Source organism: Rhincodon typus, chromosome 29 (genome assembly GCF_021869965.1).
Source record: "Rhincodon typus isolate 14 chromosome 29, sRhiTyp1.1, whole genome shotgun sequence".
In the NCBI taxonomy this organism is placed as follows: domain Eukaryota; kingdom Metazoa; phylum Chordata; class Chondrichthyes; order Orectolobiformes; family Rhincodontidae; genus Rhincodon; species Rhincodon typus.
In genome coordinates, this window is record NC_063360.1 from 18294027 (window position 1) to 18301527 (window position 7501).

Genomic DNA, 7501 nt, shown 5'->3' on the forward strand with positions numbered 1-7501 from the left:
CAGCCTCTCTGCTCCTATGATGCTGCTTGGCCTGCTGTGTTCATCCAGCCCTGCACCTTGTTGTCTTTGTTTCTGCTTACCTTCAATGATTGGTGTACAAGGATGATGAATGGCACAGCAGGTTCAAAGGACTGAATGACCTAATCCTGCTCCTATCTTCCACGTCTCTATGAAGAAGGCCACTTCCTACTCGCCACAGGTCTTCAAGTACCAACAGCAACAGAACTGACAGAATGGAGAACTTTTTTTATTTCTTCTTTACTGTTGCAAGTCAGTTATAGTTGGCAAAACCAAGCTGACAAAACCTGCCCAATGCCCAGCCACTGACATTCGGAATATCTTTGTTCCATGTGTTTGGAAGTGTTATGGTTTTATATGGGGACCGTCCTCACAGCAGAGTGTAACCTTTAAAACCCAGACCAGATTTCTACATTGTAGAACTGAGATAGAATATTACAGTGATTCAGTTTTATACATCTGGATAATGGTGTCATGAGAACCTACATCAGACTAATGTCAGGGTTTCTTGGGAAGATCTAACACAAAACTGGAGATAAAATTGTTCGAATCAAGCAACTGCAATATCTTCCAACACACTGCTAGCTCATCACTGCTGCTTCCTGCTCAATGACAGACATTGCTTCGCTCTGTGAGGACCCCAGTAACTGCAGTTGCACACCCATACACGTAAAATCATTATCAAAACACAATCAGTTGTGTTGTTATGTTTGAGACAGCTGTATGAGATAGCTGATAAAGGAAATTTAAGTGTTCTTTAATAGTTATCTCAAAACAATGAAGGGAATACACTGTTCCAAAGGGGGAACAGCATGAAATTTGGATTGCTAACATTTACTATTAGATGCAACGGGTGCTGTTTAGTGTGCAAAATGCAATGTCCCCTAAGGGTACAGTGTGCACATCATGATGAAAATCAGCTCACAATAGTTGTTTGATGCCAGAGATGCCATCTTGAAGTTGTGCAATCCAGCTAATGCTTTCACTTAACTTTGCTCAGCTGACATGAATTAAAAAGTAGACCAAGCAGCCCATCAATGGCATTGAAAGGGACCATCCACTATACACAGGTCAGTGTTGATTAACTTACTCTGGTTGCTGCTTTGATTCTACAAGTGTTTAATGCTTTCTATAACTATTAAAAGATGAAAGTGGATATGTGTAGGAAATGCTCAAGTAATTCTTCTATCTTCAATGCTTCTGTCAAATTAGTTGCTCCAAGTCATGGGGGCATTAGTAGCCATTCCTTTGGAGAATGAACAGAAGCCACAGAAAGCAGGGCAAGCAGATCCCTGGAAGACAGAGGAGGATGAGGGAGAAGGAATTTCAGCACAAGGCCATATTTCCCCTCTCATATGAACAATTCTCGTATCTCAAATGAGGTGAGGAACAATGTGTAAGATATCTTCACTTTTCCTTATTTTTTAATGGGATATAGGCAAGGCCAACATTTGTTGCCCATCCCTAATTGCCCTTGAATTAAGTGGGGAATCAGAGGGTGTTCAAAAATTAACCATGTTGCTGTGGGTCTGGAGTCACGTGTCAGACCAGGTAAGGATAGCAGATTTTGTTTCCTAAAGGGCATTAGTGAAACAGACGGATTTCACCATTACTAAGATTAGCCTTCAACTGCGCATTTATTAATTGAATGTAAATTCCACCAGCTGCTGTAGTGGCTAGAACACTAGTCTGGGCCTCTAGATTGCTATTCCTATGGCATTATCAATACACCATCCCCCCCGCTCCCCACTAAGTGAAGGCTGAAATCTGACACAACCACAACTGGCAAGCTCAGAGCTGGCAAAAGATGACATCAGCAGCCACTGTGTGATGTTCTTTTATACATCTGCCTCCTTTGAGGCTAGAGCTCAAGATATTTCCAACCAGTTTGCAGTTGCTGTCCCCTGTTGCATGATCGAGATCATTGATGCTTTTTACTCATTGAGAGCTAACTCTGAAGTGCAACCCATGCGTGTGTGTGCAGCATGCATGCAATAAAACTATTCCATTGCACAAAAGGCAACACTGCAGAGCAGTGGCCTGCTGAGAGAACAAATCGTGCACCACTTAAGTATATGCTGAAGTATGATCTTCTTGTCCATAACTCTTTACACAGATTAAAGTGATTCAACTCTATACTGCTGACTGTGATCAGGCACTTGTTTTTCAGTGTCGGGCATGAAGAGTGGTGTGGACCTGGAGGGGGTTCTGCCACCCACTGCACTCTGTCCATATACAGTGACTGGAAAGGAAGTTGATGGAGAGAATAATGGAAGAGAAAAGAAACTCATGCATTCACACAGGTTTTTTTAATTAGCATTTATTAGGCCAATCCTAATTGCCCAGAAGGTAGTTTAAGAGCCAACCACATTGTTGTGGGTGTGGAGTCACATGTAGGCCAGACCAGGTAAGGATAACAATTTCCTTCCCTAAAGAACATTACTGAATTGGACAGAGTTTTCAAGCAATTGACAAAGGATTCCTGGCCACCATTAATTCCAGGTTTTTTTTATTGAATTCAAATTCTACCATTTGCTGTGGTGGGATTCAAACCTTGGTGTCCTGGACATTACCAGAGTCTCTGGATTAATAGTCTGGTCATAACACCACTAAGCCATTGCCTCCCCTAATGTTAAAATTCAATATATTTTGAGAATTAACCACAGCATGACCACTATTTGCCTGTTATTGGATCTCCACACTTGTTGTGGATAAAGATGGATAGTAATCTCAATTTTTAGAAAAGTAGCTCAATGAACTGGATGACCTCGATGCCTGATGCTTCAATGTCAGAAAAAAATAGTCCAATAGGTTTCTTTGAAACCACAAGATTTTTGGAGTGCTGCTCCTTCATCAGGTAAAGTGGGGGAAAGTGCACAGGCACAGAATTTATGGGCAGAGAGATAATGGCAAGATAATTCCAGGTAATTAAGAGTGTCAACACTGTTTAACACTTTTGATCACCTTCAAAGACTTGCTAATTCAGCCCATCAACACACCACTCACACTATTTCTACTTATCTGGTGACACTCTTGATTACCTGGAATTATCTGATGAGGGAGCAGTGCACCAAAAGCATATGTTTTCAAATAAACCTGCTGGACTACAACCTGGTAGCATGTGACTTTGTCCACCAAAGTTCGACATCAGCATCTCCACATCGTGTATTCCCTTTGACTGAGGCTCTACCCTGAGAGGCCAATCTCTCTGTGTAAAAGCTAACACCAGCTGGAAGATTTGGTATCATCTAACCTGTAAGTATTAGCTCTGAAACATTAGTTAGACCAAGTAATCATACCACCTTAACGGCAATCGGCAGTACATTATTATATATGAAAGAATACTATTTAATAAGGTGGGAGAATTCCCAGTGGCCTTTCAACACTCTGAATCAGCCTGCATTCTGAATGGTTCAATATCATACATTGTTCCCTTGACTCAGATAGTCTAGGAAAAGATATTTAGGAATCGTGAGCCTTCAGTCTGAGAAAGGATTCTTGTCTCTGATGTCAGAAGGTCGGTAGTTCAAGTCCAAGACCAGGAACTCAAACAAGGCAATACATCTAGCACAATAGTGTTGATGTGTTGTACTTTCAGAAATGCTAGCTTTCAGAGGAAATGTTAAATTGAGGTCCTGTCTGCCTTCACCATTAGATTTAAAAGATTCCATGGTAGTATTTTAAAGAAGAGCAGTTGGGTTCTCCCCTGTGTCCTTGCTAACTTTCCAAATTTAACTAACATCGTGAAAACATAAGATCTATTATCTCATTTTAATATTTGTGGGACCATGCTGGGCACTAACTGGCTCTCATGTTTCCCAAATTATAATGATAACAACACTTCAAAAGCACTTCATTGGCTATAAATCACTTTGGAGCATCATTCAATCATGAAAGCTACCATTTAAGTGCAATTTTTTTTTAGCACAGAGCCAGAAACCCAAAATTACACATTTGTGTTTTGAAATATTATTTGTGATACTAAATCAAAACACTTCTAAGTATTGGATGAAGGTCTTGTAGAACTTGGTATGGATAAGCTAGTTATCAAGAGCAAATAAAAAATCTGATAGTCACTTGGAAAAAATAAACTAACACTAAGCTGGAGTATTTTTCTGCCAATCATTTATATAGCAGCAACTGATTAGTCCATGCACTAGACTATTCTGTACTGCTTGCCGAAGGAGGAGACATAGAACAAGACAACCAGGAGTAATCGGCAAGTTTACAGACAACTGGAAACAAGCACATTCAAAAAAAACTTGCTAAAAGTGATATGTAATACCAAACACAACAATACTTAGATGCCTTGCAGATGTGGAAAACACTAGTCATTTTCTTGGAAACCCATCAGATTGATCATTTCAATCTGGTGAGTCATGCCTGATTAGTTTCATTCTGGATAAAGCTTCTTTCAGCTTTCACACAATGAAAATTTCATCATAAACCACATTATTGCTATTAACCATATTTGCATAGTTTGTACCACTGAATTACTTCACTTTTCAATTTTGGTCATCCTAAACTCTTTAGGATGGTGAGATGTGTATTAACATTTTGAGTAATTTTTTTTTCAATTGTTGAAAATAAACAATTGTTGCAACTGCAATAATTTTGCTTCTCCATTACAGAGGAGAAAGTTAAAAATAATTGGACTGCTACACCACAGATTTGGGAGTAGAAGCTGACGTTCTGCCACTCTCAGATGCAGTTATGTGACATCGCTGGGTTATCAAACATGTGGTTTAGCAGGAGTGGGGGGGCTGACGCAGTGCAGGCACCCACAGCTAACGGGCCTTCTTCTGGCACAGAATGAAGTGGCGTTATACCCACTGGATTGCAGAGATTTGGTTTGCCCTGCTTCTACAGCTGAAGGAGATTGTGTGAAACTTGGAGCCCCAGAAGGAAATGTTGTGGGAAACAGGTAAACAAAATTGAAAGCATTAAAGTTAAAAGTCAGTTTCAGGAAATTGGTGAGTGCAGTTGGTTGGCATAGGCTTTTCATCAAAAGAATGGTATGAAACTCTCTAATCGAAAAACTGGCCCATAAGAGTTGAAACACGTGTCACAGTTAAGAGTGAAAGACTCAGAAATGGAAATTTAAACTGCAATAATGAAAACATATCACAAACTGTAATTGTTCAAGTTATTTTTTTCACTTCATTCAGTGCTTAATCAAATAAGGCATACATAGAGGGTCTTGAGAACAAAAGGGGCTGATATATTGCGGGTAAGTGTCTGATATATAAATAGACACTTACTTTTTTTATTAATTCATATGACATGTGCATTGCTGACTAGGTCAGCATTTATTGCTGTTCTCTACTTCTGTATTAACCAGAACTAAATGATTCATCTTTCTTGGAGACTATCGGTGACAGTATTGATACAAATCGTGGAGAAGACACAATGGGCCAAATGGCCTCCTACTGTAGCACAATGATTCTATGAAGCAGCCTTCAAAGTATGCAAGGGCATTGGGCAATTTCACCCACAAAAGCCACCTAAGCTCCTGGAAAAATTCAATCACAGGACAGCCAATCAGAGAAAAGTTGCCCCTGTAAGTAGAACTGTTAGGGTTTTGGAGGAGACGTTCCTCCAAGCAGAGTCTGGTTCTCTCTCTCATTTGTTGCTGAAATACCCATGTTAGCCCGTCAGGAGCAAATGCAGGAGAGAGAAGATGATGGTAGCAGTCTGCAAAACTGCAAGTCACAAGGGTTGGGGGAACAGAAAGAGAGACTGCCAAAGCTAGGGAGTGAGGCTGTGGGCCAGGGTGAGAGAAAGGGAATGTTGCAAAGACCGGGAAGAGAGTCAGCAAAACTTAGAAGGAAAGTCTAATAAAACTTGCAAATGACACACGCTGGCCCAATCTGATTTATATGCCTCGAAATGGAGTTCCACCACAAACGGAATGTTCATTTTCAAGTTTTACTGTTTTCTTTCAATGGACTTTCCCCAGGGAAGGATGAGAGAGGGCTTTTAAGTGTAAGGGAGGACTGCAAAGGAGGTGAAACTTTTCAACAAAATACTCAACCAACTGGGCACCAGGGAAACTGAGGTAATTAATTCCTTGCAAATGAATGTAGAGTCTCTAGCTTAAGGCCGTGTTGGTTCAGGAGCTACATTAATTGCAGAAAATATAGTGGCTGCTATTGTATGAACAACTGTGTGAATTGAATAATTTAACATTCTGTGAATTTCTTGAGGTGCATTGACTATGCTATAAACAACATGCAACAATTTAACTGTGATGTCATTTGTCCACAGAGAGCATGCTTAGGGTGATGGTGCTTTGTGTGTGCAGGTGTGTGTCAGATTTTTAAAAAAAGGTTGTTGCTAACTTAAGCCTGTTGTCTTGTGCCCATTTAAACAATGCGAGGTCTTGGACATTAGTGATTTATTTGTATGCTGTGGCTTTACATTTCATGCAGGAATGGTGAATACTGAGGATACTTTTAATTCAGCTTCTGTGTGAGTCCAACACCTTGAAATGACTCCTGAACATCAGAATTAGTCAGAATGAAAAAGGATATACTAAAAGCTAATAAAATGTCACAACAAAAACCTCAAGCAGAGTTTGTTGGGGGGAAAAAAAATTATTTTGACACCTGATCTAAAGCTGGAATCTGTGCACATTCATGGGAATAGTACGAGCAGCTATACTATTTTCAAGTCAGGCCACACCTGACCTTTACAGTGATTGACAGTACAACTGGCCACCTGAAAATGGAATCTTTTGATTCCTGTTGCCATTGTCTTTCCACCTAATTAAAGGAAATCAATAGCATTCAATGTTTATAATGCATTTATGATCATAATGAAAAAGAGACCATCAATCTTTTAACTTCCATCAACTGACTTTAATGCCTGAGCTTTTAATGGTCTCAAGTAGGACACCACTGACCTAAAATGGCTTCTGTGATCACACAAAGAATATGAAACTGGTGGCACCGGATTTACCGTTTAATCAAGGCCCTGTAACACTGTGTGAGACAAAAAAAATTGAATCACTTGTTTTGAAAAAAAATTGAATTCACAGATGGGAACTGAAAATTCGCTCGTAAAGTGTTCATTTTTAAATAAGGTACGGAGGTGGACTTGAAACATACAAATGAACCATATTTCAGTAACAAAGATAAATAAAATGATATGGACTGGTAATAGCAAGAATGTTTCAAGTTCTTCTCTGGATTAAATTGGCTCCTTTGCTTTGATTTAGTTAATACTGTTTTATTTGAAGTGTGATAGCTGCACGCTAAAAAACAAACATTTTCTTGCATCTGACTGACAGATGAGTTAAAAACATAGGAGACGATCACCCCTCCTCACCTTGCGGTAACATGGGCCTATGTGATTTTGTGTGTTAGACTGAGCATTGTGAAATATGTCTTTAAATCCCTATTTTCTTAGTAAGTGAAAAAAATAATTCAAACAAATTTGATTTGATTTAAGCTCTACTGTCATGTGTACTCAAATGCAGAAG